The sequence below is a fragment of the Sus scrofa genome, chromosome 4, assembly GCF_000003025.6.
Source record: "Sus scrofa isolate TJ Tabasco breed Duroc chromosome 4, Sscrofa11.1, whole genome shotgun sequence".
NCBI lineage: Eukaryota > Metazoa > Chordata > Mammalia > Artiodactyla > Suidae > Sus > Sus scrofa.
In genome coordinates, this window is record NC_010446.5 from 122320576 (window position 1) to 122338855 (window position 18280).

The 18280-nt window shown below is 42.9% G+C and overlaps 1 protein-coding gene across 4 annotated transcripts in view; it reads right to left on the reverse strand.

The window, feature by feature from the left end:
• TMEM56 (transmembrane protein 56) overlaps nt 1–18280 on the reverse strand; it is a 108601-nt gene that overhangs the window by 87989 nt on the left and 2332 nt on the right. For 2 of the 4 annotated variants that reach the window (XM_021090165.1, XM_021090174.1), the window contains 3 exons: nt 10188–10303; nt 6208–6371; nt 2764–2794 (listed from right to left, as the gene is read on the reverse strand). The gene's annotated coding sequence lies outside the window, so the exon portion shown is untranslated. Of the gene's footprint in view, nt 1–2763; nt 2795–6207; nt 6372–10187; nt 10304–18280 lie in introns of those variants that run through there. The other 2 variants (XM_021090168.1, XM_021090159.1) reach the window with 2 other exon arrangements.

The following is an 18280-nucleotide window of genomic DNA, read 5'->3' on the forward strand; positions in this document are numbered from 1 at the left end:
CAAACTCCTGGAAGAGAACATAGGCAAAACATTCTCTGACATGAACCTTACAAATGTTTTCTCAGGTCATTCTCCCAAGGCAACAGAAATAAAAGCAAAAATAAACTAATGGGACCTCATCAAACTGACAAGCTTTTGCACAGCAAAGGAAACCATTTTAAAAAAAAAGAAAAGAAAAAAAGACAGCTTACAGAATGGGAGAAAATAGTTTCAAACAGTGCAACCAACAAGGCCTTAATCTCTAAAATATACAAACAACTTATACAACTCAACAGCAAAAAAGCCAACAACCCAATGGAAAAATGGGCAAAAGACCTGAATAGACATTTCACACACACACACCACACACACACGGCCAACACATGGCCAGAAGATTACAAATGGCCAATAAGCACATGAAAAAATGCTCAACATCACTGACTATTAGAGAAATGCAAATCAAAACTACTATGAGGTACTACCTCACACCAGTCAGAATGCCATCATTAATAAGTCCGCAAATAACAAATGCTGGAGGGGTGTGGAGAAAAGGGAACCCTCCTGCACTGTTGGTGGGAATGTAAATTGGTACAACCACTATGGAAAACAGTATGGAGGTACCTTAGAAAACTACACACAGAACTACCATATGATCCAGCAATCCCACTCTTGGGCATGTATCTGGACAAACTTTCCTTGAAAAAGACACATGCACCTGCATGTTCTCTGCAGCACTATACACAATAGCCAAGACTTGGAAACAACTTAAATGTCCATCAACAGATATTGGGTTAAGAAGATGTGGTATATATACACAATGGCATATTACTCAGCCATAAAAAAATGCCATTTGCAGCAACATGGATGGAACTAGAGACCCTCAAAGTAAGTGAAGTAAGTCAGAAAGAGAAAGACAAACACTATATGATATCACACATATCTGGAATCTAATGTGTGACACAAATGAACCATTCCACAGAAAAGAAAACCATGGACATGGAGAATAGACTTGTGGTTGCCAAGGGAGAGGGGGAGGGAATGGGTTGGACTGGGAATTTGGGGTTAATAGATGCAAACTATTGCCTTTGGAATGGGTAAGCAGTGAGATCCTGCTTTGTAGCACTGGGGACTATATCTAGTCACTTATGATGGAACATGATAATGAGAGAAAAAAGAATGCACTCATGTATGTGTGACTGGGTCACCCTGCTGTACAGTAGAAAATTAACAGAACACTGTAAACCAGGTCTAATGGAAAAAATAAAAATCATTATAAAAAAAGTCCAGTTTCAAGTTTAATGGGGAGTCACTGAAGGATTCCTGCTCAGGTCAAGAAGACAAGGGGGACGCCCATTCTCCCACTGCTAATAGGGTGGACTAGAAGTATCATTAAGGGTGATAATGAAAGAGAGAAAGTAAAGACGATAACTACTGGAAAAAAAGATTATAAAGTTGTCCTTATTTCTAGATTATGATTATATTCCTGAAAAACCCAAGTGAATCAACTGAAAAAATACATAATAAAAAATTAAGTATGGCAGCAGGATATAAAATCAATTTATGGAAATCTGTGAGATATATATAAAGAGATACACATATATATTTGCATACACACTTATGCACACAAGACCTGCTTACAAAATAAAAGAGGGTAATTGCACTTATAGTTTCAGCAAAAAAATGTAAAGTGCCTAGGAATACATTTAATGAGGAATATGAAAGACATATGTGAAAAAATTTAAAACACACTCTGATGGGATCCCAATTACACTTGAACAATGAAAAGTTAGACCATATTCTTAGATAGGAAAAGTCAGTGTATATCAAGTCTCCCTAATTTTTTTCTTTTTTTTGTCTTTCTGTCTTTTCCAGGGCCGCACTCGTGGCAGATGGAGGTTCCCACGCTAGGGGTCCAATCAGAGCTGTAGCTGCCGGCCTACACCACAGCCACAGCAACGCCAGATCTGAACCATGTCTGCGACCTACACCACAGCTGACAGCAATGCCGGATCCTTAACCCATTGAGCAAGGCCAGGGATTGAACCACAACCTCATGGTTCCTAGTCAGATTCGTTAACCTCTGCGCCACGACGGGAACTCCAATTCTCCCTAAATTTTAATCTTAAATTTATTGCAATGTCGGAGTTCCCATCGTGGCGCAGTGGTTAATGAATCCAACTAGGAACCATGAGGTTGCGGGTTCGATTCCTGGCCTTGCTCAGTGGGTTAAGGATCTGGCGTTGCCGTGAGCTGTGGTGTAGGTTGCAGACGCGGCTCGGATCCCGCGTTGCTGTGGCTCTGGTGTAGGCTGGCAGCTACAGCTCCGATTGGACCCCTAGCCTGGGAAGCTCCATATGCCGTGGGAGCGGCTCAAGAAATGGCAAAAAGACAAAAAAAAAAAAAAAAAATTATTGCAATGTCAATGAAAATAAATAGAAAAGCTCTTTTCTGGAATATAACAAGCTGATTCTCAAGTTAATGTGGAAAAATTAAAGAGTAGGAATAACTGAAAAACTCTTTTGAAAAGGAAGAATAGCTTCTTATATATTAAAAAAATTTTATAGGCCCTCATTAGGGAAATGCTTTGGGATAAGCCATAGGAATAGAAAGACTAATGGAATTGAATAGAAAGTCCAGAAGTAGACCCAAATAAGTGGCATCTCAAATCAGTGGGACAAAATGGACTTTTTAGTAAATGAATAACGTCCAGAAAAGATAAAGTCAAACCTATATTGAACACACATAAATATACTCTAAGAAAATATGGGTGAATTCTCTTCTTACCTTGGAATGGGAAGACCTCTCTAACTCAAATCTAGAAACATAAAATATAAACACATCTAATTAAAAATCAAAAGCTACAAGGCAAAAACTAATAACATAAGCCAAATTGAAACACAAATTGCAAACTGGGGGGGGAATCTAGTATTCAAATCACAGATAAAGGTGATTTGAATATATAAGATTAATATATGAGAAAATATATATAAGAAACTTAATATGTTAATATATTAACATAAGATTAATACATAAGAAAATATATAAGAAACTTCTGGAAATTAAGAAGAAAAAGACTTGTCACTTGAGAACAAGAGGACACTGACAGACAAGTGACAGAAAAAAAATATATAAATGACCCTTACATAGTACGAATGACCCTCATTCATTAAAGATACGCAAATTAAAACTAAGCAACCTGATCCCATGAACAGATTGTTATTTTACTTTCTCACTATTCTCTGAATTTGGAGCATTCGCCTCTCATTACATTCTCTTCAGATTGGCTCTACCCATCATCATTTTGAGAAAAAAGAGGAAATTTCTGAAGCTATGCCTTACTTTAAGTTCTAGATACCAAACATTTTGCTAACAGGAAAGAGAGATCTTAATTAGGTAACACTGAAGTGTTATTTTTATCAACATAGTAAAAGTCATGCATACTGTTTTGAAATATGAAGAACTCATATGTCAACAGGATAAAAATCAGGACAAACACCTTCCCTATCCTTATCCTGTGAACAACATAATTAAAAAAAAAAAGTTGATAGAACTATTCATTAGTAGTTTTCATAGACCTTATAGTTAAATACAGTTTTAGAATTGAGGAATATTCCTTAGTGTAAACATCTCCTGCCCCAGCCCTGTCCTCTGCCAAAGATAGTTCCAAAAGAATCAAATTTTATCATACAATCAGTAGTGATATAATTCAACTACTTCCCTGGTTATATGAACTCCTAAAAGTAACTAAAAATTAAAAAAAAACAAGAGCAATTTTCATGACAGCATTTTTTCAATATATGACATATTTTCTCCCTTATATGTCCCAATCAAACTGCTCTCCTAATGTCATTCCATTGTTCATGTGATAGTATTACTATAATCAACCCTCCAAATGCATCTAAATCATGTTTATTACTAACTTAAGTTCCTGTTTTAGGCATTCTGTATGAGAAGTTAGAAGCATCAAAAGTGACAGTTATAATTACTATTTACACAGAAAAATGCATATGCTCCATTCAGGTCTCCCACTTAATCTCAAGGCGTGCGTTCTTTGCATTTTAGTGCAAACAAAACATCTTTGCCCTCCAGCAAGTAACAGCTTTGAAAAATTACCCATTGCCATCTCTTTTCAAAATATTTCTGTTATACTTTGAAATATACTAAGAAGTTTTTTATTTTAAAAAGATGGCAATCTAGTTTTCATAAAAAAGAAATCACCCTTTGAAAATTTATTTTTCACAAGAAAAAGTGTGGTGCTAGTCACAGATTTTTTAATTCTCCTTGGTAGAAAATACAAGATAAAAAACAGTTTTTGAAAGACTCACACCATTAAGTGGCTTCAAACTTTGTCAAACATATGCTTATGCAAACCTTTCCACTGAAAAGAAACTCATGGACGTGGAGAACAGACATGTGGTTGCCAAGGGGGAGAGGGAGGGAGTGGGATGGATTGAGAGTCTGGGGTTAGTAGATGCAAACTATTGCATTTGGAGTGGATAAGCAATGAGATCCTGCTGCATAGCACAGGGAACTAGATCTAGTCACTTGTGATGGAACATGATGAAGGATAATGTGAGAAAAAGAATGTGTGTGTGTGTGTGTGTGTGTGTGAGACTGGGTCACTTTGCTGTACAGTAGAAAATTGACAGAATACTGTAAACCAATTATAATGAAAAAATAAAAATCATTAGGAAAAAATAAACTACAAAACAAAAAAAACAAACCAACAAAAGATGAATCATTCTTTGGATTTGGAAATCAATACAAAAATATGAAGAGTTAACTCACGGACACTCCTGTTATCCTTCACGCTGTATCCAGAATGCAGCCCACGAATCTCACAATTTGCCCCCACTTTACAGACGATTAAGTGGGCCCCTGAAGAGCTGAACCGTCTGCCATCGGCTCTGTGTTCCTCTTTTTTCCTATGTGGGAATTGAATGGGCCTCCTCTGCTGCTTAAACTCCTTGGAGTTTCATCGCTTACGGGAAGAAGTTCTTCCAAACGAATGCAGCAATAAATCCTGGGGACAATATTCTTCGACTTAATCCACCTCTTTCATCTCATTCCTCAATAAACTCTTGCGTTCTCCTAGCCCTGCACCTCTTCATCTCTTAAGTTTTGACAGTTTCTTGCACCTGCTAACACATGGGCTTTCCTGCTTTAATTCCGAGCTCTGCATTTGCCATCAGCCTTCCCCTCAGTTCCCTGCCATCCACTTCAGGTAACAGCCACATCCAACTTGGACCTGACCTCAGCTTGGCTTAACCCTGGCCTCCGTGTTCCCCAATCCACCGAGGTGTATCTGACAGCAACTCCACTTACACAATCGCCGTCTGAAACTCTTTCTTGTGCGCCAGACCCAGACTCCCAAAAACCTACTATGTGTTCCCAGGTTCTTCCGATGCAATAAAATATAACTTCTTATCCCCCCTTCTTCCCATACTCATCCTTCTCACTTTCCTCAGTTTACAGACTCATCATGCCCTTAGTCCCTCAACCCAGAAAACTCAATTTTCCTGGACGCCTCCATCTTACGTAGCCCTGTGTATCCACATAGGCATCAAATTCTGTCAATTCTACTCCCTTAAGATCTTTCATATACTTATGTCCTTCACCTTCTTCTTTCACTCCCAAGTTCAGGCCCATTGTACCTTCTTTAACCTCTAATGTCTCTCTGGCCTCCTCCTCTTCAAGCCTTTGCACACAAAGTACCAGGATAATAATTTCCTTCCCAGTGCTTCGTACCACATGTTTCTGATGCAACGGACTCTCAACAAATACTCATTAATGACAGAACAGACTCGCACCCTTGTGGTCTCACATCTTTCCTTGCCTGGCCACTCAGAGAGGCCCCTCTCTCTCCAACCTCATGCTTCTTCGGGGTCCTTCTAACTTGCTGTTGATTAGCTTCTTGTCCTTTTACTGTCAGTCAAAACTATCTATTATTCTTTACTGCCTATCAAGTAAACGCTTGGCATCAAAATCCTCCACTCTAATCAAACCTGCCTTTCCAGTCTCATCGTTCAAACCCTCCCCTCATATTCTCTACTCAAGCCAAATCCGACCCCTAGTCAGTCCCCACCAAAACGCCATGCATTTTCCTGCCTCCTTGCCTTCGCTCCTGCTGCTTCCAAAACACAGGGTGTGCTGTCTTCCCATCTTTCGGACAAAAGCTTTCCTTGTTTTAAGTCTCCGATCGAATGCCACTGTCTTTGTAAAACTTACTGTTTCTTCCCGACAGAATTTCTCTCTTCCTCTTCTCTCCTTCATTGAAACGTCGTTTGTTACTTGCTTTGTACAGTATTTTATTTCTCCCACTAAAAAGGCAGTAGGACAGCGTTGTTAAAAGCAGTGCTTCTCAAACCACCTGCAGCGGAGTAACTGGAGTCCTGTTAAAAACAAAAACAGGAGTTCCCATCGTGGCGCAGTGGTTAACGAATCCGACTAGGAACCATGAGGTTGCGGGTTCGATCCCTGCCCTTGCTCAGTGGGTTAACGATCCTGCGTTGCTGTGGCTCTGGCGTAGGCCGGTGGCTGCAGCTCCGATTCGACCCCTAGCCTGGGAACCTCCAAATGCCGTGAGAGTGGCCCAAGAAATGGCAAAAAAAAGACAAACAAAACAAAACAAAACAAAAAACCAGAACAGAACCGCTGCTGAATCATATTCTCTTGAGGTGGAACTCAGAGCCCTGCGACTTGAAAACAAGCCCCCTCAGGAAGGGGCCGGCAGAAGCCAGAGGCCTTTGAGGTGCAGAAATAGGCCTTGAGGTCCGAAGGACGGGCAGCTGTATTCTAGGTGTATCTCTGTCAAAAGATAATTTTCCAAAAAAAAAAAAAAAAAAAAAAAAAGCTAAAATCATGACTGTGATACAGAAAGCAAAGGAAAACAGAGTTGAAGATTTTACTTAACTCGGTCAATGAAGGAGCCAGGCAGATGTTATGAACTGTGCAAAAGAGCATCTGAAGGAAGACACATCAATAGAGTTGTAAAATGACTCAAAGACGATAAACAACCCCAAGCAGATAACCCAGAAGAACGTGCAGGGGTTCAAACACAACGAAAGGCAGCAGCGAGATGGCCGGGAAGGCGTCTCTAGCTTTCCACTGCAGCAGGACACTTCCTGCCATACCTCTTCCCAGCTCTGGGATTTTGAGTATGTTACTCCTCCAAGTCTGTTACTTTATCTGTAAAATGAGAATGATTTCAAATGTGTCAAAAGGTTTAAGGAGGATCCTAATGACCTAACAGAGTTATTATGACAATTAATTGTGCTAAGGAGTTCCACGGACTTAGGACATGTGGAGTGTGATAAACATGACACAGCAGCAGGAGCACCGGTAGCAGTGTTACTACTCACTGAGTTGCTTGAGGCTCATTCTCGTTTACTAACGAATGTCATCATCCGATCACTCAATCAATGTGCATAAAATACCTGTGCGTGCTATGTTTGGGTGGATTATAATATAGTTTCTACCCTCAAGGAGTCCAGGCTAGCAGAGAAGTTAAATAATGACACAGAATAGAATAATTAAAAAAAAATACGTGTGTACAATTAACAGACTGGCTAACCACGTGGGGAATATTCAGAATGCTCCCAGAAAAGCATTATAAAGGCAAGTTTAAGGTGTGAGCAGGCACTGAGGAAGCCCAGCGTGCTAGCAATTCTGTGCTAGATTATCATGTCTGTTAACCTTATTTAATCCGCACAAGAGCCAAACATTAATAGCTCACGCTAATTGAGTACATATGGGTTGGGCGCTATTTTAAATAACTTTCATTATCCTCTTTTATAAAGAAAAATACCTGGGGCTTAGAGCAATCAAGCAACTGTCCCAAGATGGTACAGCTGGTGAGTGGCAAAGCCGCAATTCATCCCCGATAACCTCTTTCCAAAATGTAGGAAGTATCACCTCAACTTAACACCAGGAGACTCAAATCCCAGAAAGACTATGAGATCTTCCAGGAAAAACTGGTTAGAAATCAGGTTTCCGTGGGTTTGTTTGTTTTGTTTTTCTTTTTGCACCTGCAGCATGTGGACGTTCTCAGGCTAGGGATTGAACCCGAGCCACAGTTGCCACACGGCTGAAGCAACTTCAGATCCTTTTCCCACTGTGCCACAAGAGAACTTCCAGGTTCCTGGTTTTAAAGGCTAGGTAGCTGAGGGGCAAGACCCCTCCAGAAAGAGGGAGACCGTAAAACCTTGGAAGCACGGAGGACCTTGTCATGTCCCCAGGAACCAGAAGTGTTTGGAACTCAGTATGCATTTATAGAAACAGCAATAGAAGATGAGACCACTAAGTAGGCAGAGATTGCTAAAAATAAATTTCATCACACTAACTATTGCGCAGGAGCAAGTGAGGAAACAATGATTTTGAGCAAGGCAATGAAGAGTTCAGAGGTTTGGAACCTGGAAGAAAGGTAACGATTATGACCCAGAAAGAGGTAGTACTACGGAGATCAAGAGTTTTGAAGTCAGACAACGTGCCACTTGTCATGACTTAAGAGAACCTCCTTGATCCAGAGCCTCCTCATCTATAAAATGAATATAATAGGGTCATTGTGAGGCTTAAATGAGAGATCATATGCAAACACCTGACTGTCCTTCAGATCTAGAAGGCATTTGATAAATGACGGTGGCTGTATTAACAGTTGTTCATTGCTATTTTTGCTGTGAGCCAAATACACTGGGACCCAGTCTAAAGTCTTTTTGAAGGAAGAACACATTAAATACACATCGGGTGCTCTTTTGCCTACGTTGTTTAGAAATAAAACCAGTGCTGTTGGACTTGTACAGACCTAGTAGATTGATCTGGGTCAGAACAGCAAAGTCCCAGGACCACAAAGAGCACCTGATTTCAGGAATGGCATGAGACTGAGGACACGAACATTTCTTGTGTCCAGTATTAAGCAGTTAAGACACAGTCTCCTTTCAAAAGGAGTCAGTCGTCTACGATAGAGTTCTTTGGGTTGACTTCCTTAATTCCAGATCCCTGGCCTCTTTTATTTGCAACCTCAGACCTACCCCTTAGGTCTGCTATTTACACTACTCTTTGGAAATGACCTTGGCTTCCCTATTTCATTACCCTCCTCCCTTGGCTTTGGACTTTTTCCTTTCCTGGATGAGTCAGATTAGACTTCATCTGATTCAAACCTAGCCTCAGAACCCAACCCTGGTTCCAGGACACCTTGCTACTGTAGTGAAATGAAACCAATTCTCTCAATAGCTGGTACTAGAATTCTTCTCATAGGAAAAAAATACCTTGACTAGTTGTTAGATATGGGGTGTTTGAAAACTTGGGTTAGCAAGAGACAGGAATTTCCTACATTGGAAATTCACTTGAGGGTTTGGGAAAAGTTGGGGAGAAAAGAGATGACAGAGAAAGAAAAGACAGAAGGCAGGGTACTGTCACAATGTACCTAAAATACTTTTTCTCGTGTACAATATTCTACGCTATTTACATTTCTTGAACTCCTCTCATGCCTCCCAAACCTCAGGAAGTCTTCCACCCCTAAACCGTCACGCCTCCCCCCAGCGCACACGTATTGTGAGTGGAGGTGGTGGGAGGTTATATTAAGAAATCTAGTGGGGAGTTCCCGTCGTGGCGCAGTGGTTAACGAATCCGACTAGGAACCATGAGGTTGCGGGTTCGATCCCTGCCCTTGCTCAGTGGGTTAACGATCCGGCATTGCCGTGAGCTGTGGTGTAGGTTGCAGATGCGGCTCGGATCCTGCGTTGCTGTGGCTCTGGCATAGGCTGGCAGCTACAGCTCCTAGTCGACCCCTAGCCTGGGAACCTCCATATGCCACGGGAGCAGCCCAAGAAATGGCAAAAAGAAAAAAAAAAAAAAAAAAAAAAAGAAAGAAAGAAATCATGGGGCAAGTTCCACTGATGGATTAAAAAGGAGCAGAATGGAGACAACACACCCAAAATAATGGGACAGTCCAAAAATTGAACCCATCAGGAGGAGCAGGGCCTGAGGTGATGCTAAAATCACTGATGTGTAGAAAATGGGCAGGACACTTCAGGAGATACTATACTTTGTCTGGGTTGTGAAAACAGAGGCTTGAACCAATCTGATTTAGTTAAAAAACAGACTATGGCAACAGATATCTAGGTCACGATTTCTTGAAAGTTATTGACGGCGACTGTCCTTCCAAGATTCCTGTTCTCCCCAAAGCCGGGAAGACAAGACTATTGCCTTACCCGGGTTACAGCGGTGGTCTCCCCAGGATCAGCAAACGTTTTCTTCAAGAGCCAGATGGTAAATATTTCAGGCTTTGTCAGCCCTAAGGTCAGTTACTCAGCTCTGCACTTAAAGCCTAGAAGCAGCGATAGATGGTAGGTAAATGAATGCATACAGTTTTGTCCCAATAAACCTTTATTTACAAACTCAGGTAACGGGCTTTACGTCCTCCTCCTAGTCTCCACATTATAATCAGGGGACTCTTTCTAAATGTCACTCCTCTGCTTAAACACTGGAATGGCTTCCCATTGCCCTTAGTCCAGATTCCTTAAAAGAGCAGATTTCACCATTCGCCTCCCCTCTAGCAATTTCTAGCTTCTAATTCAGCACCATTGAACTACTTTAAATTCCCCCAAGTTCTTGGTTCTCTCCTCCTTCCGTGCATTTGCACCTGCAGTTCTTTTGACGTGGAATATTCTCTCCCCACAGCCACACTCACCCCTCTCCCCCTGCCCACCAGCTTAGCTGATGCCTACTCCTCTCTCTTTCAAGTTTCACATTAAATGTAACTTCCTCTGCGAGGTGTTCCCTGACTCCTAAGTTCTCACAGTGCTGAGACTGGTTTCATTGTCTCAATCTCCTGTTGGTCAGAGGCTCTGTGAGGACAGGAAATTGGTTTGCCACTTATCGCTGTATTCCGAGGTACTGAATTGGGGAGTAAATGGGTTCTTGACTGTTGAGGAAGGAAAAGACAAGAACCACCCTAAAAAATGGAGGGAGCCCACAAAGGTTAATTGGTGGGACATAAGCTAAGTTTGAACTGTTCCCTCAACTCCAAAATCTGCTTCTAGAACATTCTCTGCTTTGCCATTGTGGTTTGCAGAGAGATTTGGGAAACATGCAGTACCTCTTCCAGACTTTCCGATGTAGCAACCAAAGCCTGCAATGGTTCCACTTCTCCCTGATCTCCGAACTTAATCTGCTTCATCTCCCTTCAGCTCCTAATCTCGTACTTCGTATCCTCCTTACAGGCTTGTATACGGCATACTTTATATTTGGTAATTCTCCTCTCAAAATGATCCTGGCTTGCCTTTCTGACCAATGCTCGTATTTAACATATCAGGTGTCGGACGTGCCAGGCCCAGAGGACTTAATCATTTGGTCCTCATTCGAGCCTCACAATAATGTTGTGAGAGATTTCTTTTCCTTGTTCCCACCTCACAGTGGATGAAATTAAGACCTAAAGAGGTTAAGTAACTGGCCAAAGAAACACAACAACTGGCAGAGCTGAGATGAGCAAGAAGAAGATCTGATACCAGAAATCGAGATTCTAACCTTGTACTACTTTACAGTTCCTCTTGGACCATGTTTGTTTTTGTACCTCTCTGAATGCTGCTCCTGTACAATCCCAGATGTTTTCTGCAAGTTTCATCCTAAATCTCACGGACAGTGTGTTCAACCCAAGCGACCCTAATTAACATTTATTGAGCATAGTCACTGTGCCAAGGGCTGGTCTTGTTATCCATTTAGCCTTTACAGAGCCTAATAAAAAGGATAAGGTTAGCTCTGTTTCACCGAGGCACAAAGAGGTTACATAATGAGTCCAAGGTCACACAATTAGAAATCGGAGGACCTAGAATTTAAACCTAGGTAATCTGACTCCATGACCTGAGGATGAGGGTAAGTTTGATTGATTCAGGCTGTAATCATCCAGATAAGGATACCTTAGTTATTTATCGTTGCCCAAACTATCACCAAAGTTCATGGCTTAAAATGGTCACTTATTAGCTAACAGTTCTCTGGGTGAATAATTGGGGCTGCACATGGCTGGGAAGTCCTTCTGCTGGCCTTCCCTGGGCTCCCTCACATGGTGACAATCAGCTGTGGCAGCCTGGCAAGGGTTAGATGATCGAAACAGGTCTCAAGCAGTCAAGGCCAGCTGCATGGGCATGTGAGCCATGTGCTTGGTTCATTGTTCTACTATTGCTGTCTTGAAATTCTTAATAAATATAGAGCAGGAGGCCCTAGCGCACTTTGTATCGCCAGTCGTGTTGGTGGCTGGTGCTGGAGGTCAGCTGGGAGTCTTTCTCCATGTAGCCTCTAATCCTCAGGGAGCCTAGCCCAGGTTTCTTCACATGATGACGGAAGCTTTCCAAGAGAGTGGGAGCAAAGCCTGCAAGGCCTCTTGAGGCTGATAAGTCGCACACCATTACTTCTGCTGCCATTTTACTGATCAAAGCAAGTCACAAGGCAAGCCCAGACTCAAGGAGGTGGAGATCTAGAGTCCACGTCTTGATGGGAAGAGCAAAAAAGGGCAGCAGGCGAAGGGGTGTGTACAGAGGGATGGCATGAGTTTGTGGCCACTTGTTGCAATCTGTCACAGAGGAGGCCCATGTTTAAGGAGAAATGAAAGAACTTCAGTCTTGGATATGTTATGATTAAGGCTTCTCCTGTGACAAAGCCCTGCAAAGGGTGGATAATATATGTCTAGAAAGCACAAGAGAATCCTGGTGGGATATAAAACATTTGAAAGCTGTCAACATGCCGGAGACAGGTTTCTGAAGAAACCTGTGTTTCCTGGAAGACTGCATTAACTACGGTCAAGGTAAACAGGCAACCCCTCGGACCACCCAGATACCTAAGCGCACTCTTCTTCCCACACATCTCACCTTCCCTCCCGAGAGAGACCCCCTGTAGGCTCATTCATTTCCACAGCCAGCTCAAGGGCTGCCATCTCTGGGGAAGGTAATGCCTTCTCTGTCTTGTCCAGATATGGCTACATACAGTCCAGTGACCTATAAACTAAAAACCAGTTACCTGATCCCCACTTTCCATCGAATATGCAGTAGTGGATCCGAAACAGAAGGAGCTGCAATAAAAACTTCTAGTTGAAAAAGAGAAAGAGTGGGAAACATGCAGCAACCAGTACTTTTCTGAAATACATTTTCTTGCATATTTTTTTTTTAATTTTAGGGGAAGTAGAGAAAAAGGACCCAGGAGGAATATGAAGATAGGACCATGGTGATACGAGGAGAGTCAGAAGAAGAAAATGGAGTAATGCGAATCAATGGGAGAAACATCTTCAGCTGCTTTTGGGAAAAGACAGGAAAACTTAGAAAAGGAAATGTTCTTTGGATTTGAAAACCTAGAGTGAATAATTACGGCAGAAACTAGATTTCGGTGAATTAAGGGGTGAAAACAAACAAAGAAAAACGAGACCACAAGCATGAACCAGCCTTCAAGAACACTGAATTTTTTGGAAAGAAGAGCTAAGACGGTAACTAGTTATGACAAATTCCACTTGCATTTGGACTAAGATGAGAACCAGCCTCTGGGAGCTGAGTTGGGGGTCCTGGGTCCGTTGCCCAGCACATAGCTCATGTGCCTTTCCAACAGCACTAATTCAATCAAGCTCTCAGATACTCCGAAACTCCTTGGGTCAGGATATTAGAGAGGTAACCAGTGTGCACAGGACACAGGGCAAGACCTGTGTCAGCCAGATGTGTTGGGAGGGCCACGCTTCTTCCGCATGCTGAGAGGAGCCTCCCTATGCTAGGAGTCCAGCAAAAACAGGCTGCGTGGCCACTTGTGCAGGATGGCCATCTCTCAACATGTGAAAAGTAACTGCTCTGTGCACACTCGAAGCTTCAGTTCCATGAATTAGCCCAACTGCATAAAAACAGGCTGGGAGTGGAAAACACTCTGGCAGAGGGATAAAGGGGTGGTCAAAGACGGATGTGCCACCTTAATGGGGTTGGGCCAGGCCTGACTGGTCATTTAAAGGAATTAGGCTGAGCCACTGAGGGAGGGTTTTATTGATTGTGCTTTTATTTTTTAATGGGAGGGACCTGAGCTTTAGAGGCGGAGTGTAAAGACACAATGACAGTCACTGGTTAAAGATTCAGGAGAGAGGGCATAACTGATGAAGGAAACTGACCATCAAGGGTTTTTTTTTTTTTTTTTTTTTTTTTTTTTTCAGTTTACAGCAACTTTTCAGAAAGGGAAATTTAGAGACTCTTTTAAATTTCTAAGTTATGACATATCCCATAGCTCCCTAGGGAAACATTAATAAAGTATTACAAAGTGTTAAGACTTGTTCAGTTCATTTAAGTTATCTTTTAACTTATTCCAAAACAAATATAACCAGCAAAGATCCCACCGAGTACTAGTGTGGAGAAGGGCATCTTAGTTTGGGAAACAGCTACGTCATCGGAGAGTTCTAGCCAAAGAAGTTTGTCAGTAAATTAACCAGCCTGTTTATAACAAATTGAGAAGGGATTCACCATGAATAAGGCACTTCATATAGATGAAAGGTGAACAGGATAGTAAATAAATCATGGAGACGCTGAGAAGAAACCAGGATAAAGGGCACAGCAAGAGCTACCACAGCCACTGTTGTAAAGTATATTCACATATTATTCACTCAAAACGTCCGAGAGAGAATATAACACTAACCTTTAGTGTTATATTCCGTCTGTAAATTTCATTCTTTTCATCCCCTTCTCCTCAATGCGACATGCTTTCTGCATTACCTTCCCTAAGTTACATCACTGTATTCCCGAAGCCACTAGCTGGTCATAGCACATCCAGAGGAAGTCAAATCAAAGCACCAGCAGGGTTGCCCTAGCGTGGCAAAGCCTCAGTTTCCTCACCTACAAATGGGGATAACAACAGTACTTAAGGTCATAGGACGGTTGTGAGAAGAAGTTGAGAAATGATACAATTGCCTGCAAAATGGCAGACTGCCTGTACTTTCATGTGTATGAATTGCTTTTCCTTCATTTAAAGTTAAGGAATAACGTATAGTCAGATACGAGTGAAGACAGAATGTGTGTGTTTCTATCAAGGACCAAAAGCTCTATGGAAGCAGAAAAGAATTTAAGAAAGATAGGGAAGAAAGGGCAGATGTACGATGAAGAAGAAAGGATGGCCTGGATGGAGGTGCTGGGGCAGAGCTTTTTTGTTTGTTTGTTTGTTTGCTTTGTCTTTTTGCCATTTCTTGGGCCACTCCCTCGGCATATGGAGGTTCCCAGGCTAGGGGTCCAATTGGGCTGTAGCTACCAGCCTACACCAGAGCCACAGCAACACAGGATCCGAGCCACATCTGCAACCTTCACTACAGCTCATGGCAATGCTAGATCCTTAACCCACTGAGCAAGGGCAGGGATGGAACCCGCAACCTCATGGTTTCTAGTCGGATGCGTTAACCACTGCGCCACAACGGGAACTCCATGGGCAGAGCTTTTGTGGAACAGCGGGTTGGGATGAGGAGAAAAGGAACAGATTTCAAAGACAAGATGTGTCACGTGCAGAAACAGAACTGTTTCTTACTTTGTAAGTCTAAAACTGAAAATATGGTAACTTTGAAAATTAAAGGAGCTACTTTTATTGGGGTTGTCAGCAGTAAATATTATAGGGTGCTATGATACTTGCCATGATCATTTGGAAACATATTTTTAAATAAGATTTTAATGTCTTGTTAAATTTGGCACCGATATAAGGCATTGGGAGTGCTCAAGACGGGGATAAGGGATTTATAAACCTATCTGGAAAGGTGTTCCTGAGATAAAAGGATTAAAGTGAGAAAACAAAATGGGCATATCTAGTAATTTCACTGTCCATTCACCTTAAAAAAGGCTTCAGTCAAGAGTGAGCTATGTATACCTAGGATATGGAGAAAGGCTGTGTCTGTCTACCTATAATCCAGCATCCTTTTTGAATGAACTTGGAGAAAAAGCTAGAAAACAGAAGAGCAACTCTTGACTGGCATGTGTAAAAGCCATTTTTCAAAATCCTTTTCTCCTATTCTAATTTTATAAATGAAAAGTCAGATACAGTAAGCGATATTGTATTTCTCTCTTGCTTTAACATATGGCCCAGCAGCTGGTGTAAATATACAATCAATACCCTTAAGGATATTGTAGAGCCTAAGAGTATGAGCTTTCTTGAATCCTGACCGCCAGTTCCTGGCTTCGGGACCTACAGCAAAAGATGGATCTTTCTGTACCTTCACCTGCACAATGGGGACCATTATAAGGCTGACCTCATGGGGTTGTTGTGAGCATAAAATTTGTTAGGTCATGTTTGGAGTGCTTGGCACATAGGAAGCACACAGTAAAATGCCAGTTAAGGATTAAACGATGGCTTTCAAGGGGCAGCATTCAAGGAGTCCTAGGAAGTGGCTTCCTCTGGGCAAAGGTCGCGACTTAAGTATACATTAAGTATACTTGACAATGAAAAAAAAGTCTTGGCTATAACTCAGATATCCAGGTTGTACTGGCACAATTTCTGTCACTGATCCAAACCTTCCAGAGAGCTTTATGGTAAACATACAACCAGCAGTCCTGGTGGCCACAGTTCTGTCTGTGGCCAAGACTAAGAACTCCCTTCCAGCTTTATCCTACCTCATCCTGGGCAAACATGATGCTGACCAGAGTGGGTCTCCGTGGCTCTTGCAGGAAAGCTTTGATCTTCTTAACCACTGTCATCAGGATTGAAGCACATTGCAGGCTGGGGAAGGGCCTAGCTTCCTGGTGGCCCACATTCCCAGGCAACCCATGAGTGTGTGGGAAGGTGGCTTCTCTCTAGGAGGCTCAGGTAAGAGGTTCCCAGGATCATTGTTAAGTCACTGCTTGGGTGTTACCTGTCACTGCCTTACTTCTGTACCCCCTGGGTCTAGCCCGGCCAGCAGATGCAATTGGTGCTGGTTGGGCTGAACCTCCCTGGCCTCAGGCCCCAGAAGCCACCCAGGTGAGCTACTATCCTCCTGAATCTCCTCCGTCTAGTTACCTGTAAATCCCCTGATCTGACCCAACTCCCGTTCCTTATCAGCCTTCAACCCCTTTAACTGCACCTCCGAGCTGATCTGTAACCTGTAAACCTCCCCTTCGGCTTCGACTTCTTTCTGAACATCTTCTCCACGTCACTGCATAAGCTGCAGCCTTGCTCTCACCCCCTTTCCTCGACGTGTCGCCCAAACAGAGGCCAGGGACGAGCCCACAGGAGGGGATGATATCCCTCCCATCCCCTTCCCTGCTTCCTCACCGTTTCTCCTTCTTCTCTCCAAAACTCCAGCTCCTCTGAAGTTCTCACCATGCAGCTGCACCACCTTATATCAGTGCCCCATCACGATCCAATGGCACCTCTGTATTAGGTTCACTGGAGGACGCATTAATAAAGGGACACCGCTGACCCTTGAACGAAGTGGGAATGGCGGTACCAGCCCTCTAGGCAGTCAAAACCCGAGTATGACCTATGGGGGGGCCCTCCACATCTGTGGTTCCAGCCACCGTCCCCACACCCACAGATTCAGCCAACCAGGGATCATTCGTGCTGAAATACTTACCCCTGAAAAATCTTCACCTACAAGTGGATTCCCACAGGTCCAGCCCATGTGGCTCAAGGGTCAACTGTACTTACAAAGGTATGAATGAGGTAAGCGAGGCACAAGGACTGTGCAGAGCCCCAGGGTTAGGAACAGTGGCACCGTCACCACCCCTAGGCCTGAAGGAACCAGCAAAAGGGGCGCTGGGACCCAGAAGCAGAGAGCTGTGTATAAAAGGCCACATGGAAGAGGGGCTCTTCGGTGCTCAAGATCCCCATTGGTCCAACCCGACCAGCAAATGAAAGCGAGGAAACCTGTTGATTTCATCCAGGTTTGAGCTCCCGGGGCAGTGAGTGGGAAGGAGAAAATGGGTCTGGAGGGACAGGAAGATGTCCAGCTTATTACTGATGCCCTTTTTAGTGGCTGTCGTCTTCCCACCTCTTACTCTTTGAAGACTTGAGCTCCTAGCTCACTTTCTTTCTCTCCCACTCCCCAGTGACGTCAGCATCCATGTGGGGGACCCCCTGTGATCTTTTTCATCCATTCCTACTGTCACTCCGTAAATACTACCACCAGCCATAACACAATATTGACTTCAAGCATCCCCCTATCTGACCCCCACCCCTTACCGGTCTAGGTCACTGACTCTAGTTTCTCATTGCAGCTTTTTTAGTCTCTAATCCACTGACTACTTACACTCTTCCACGACTCATCCACTGCCTCACCTCCACGCCCCTGTCTTCATTTGCCACTGTGTCCAGAGGAAATTCCATGGACCTTACTCCCTTG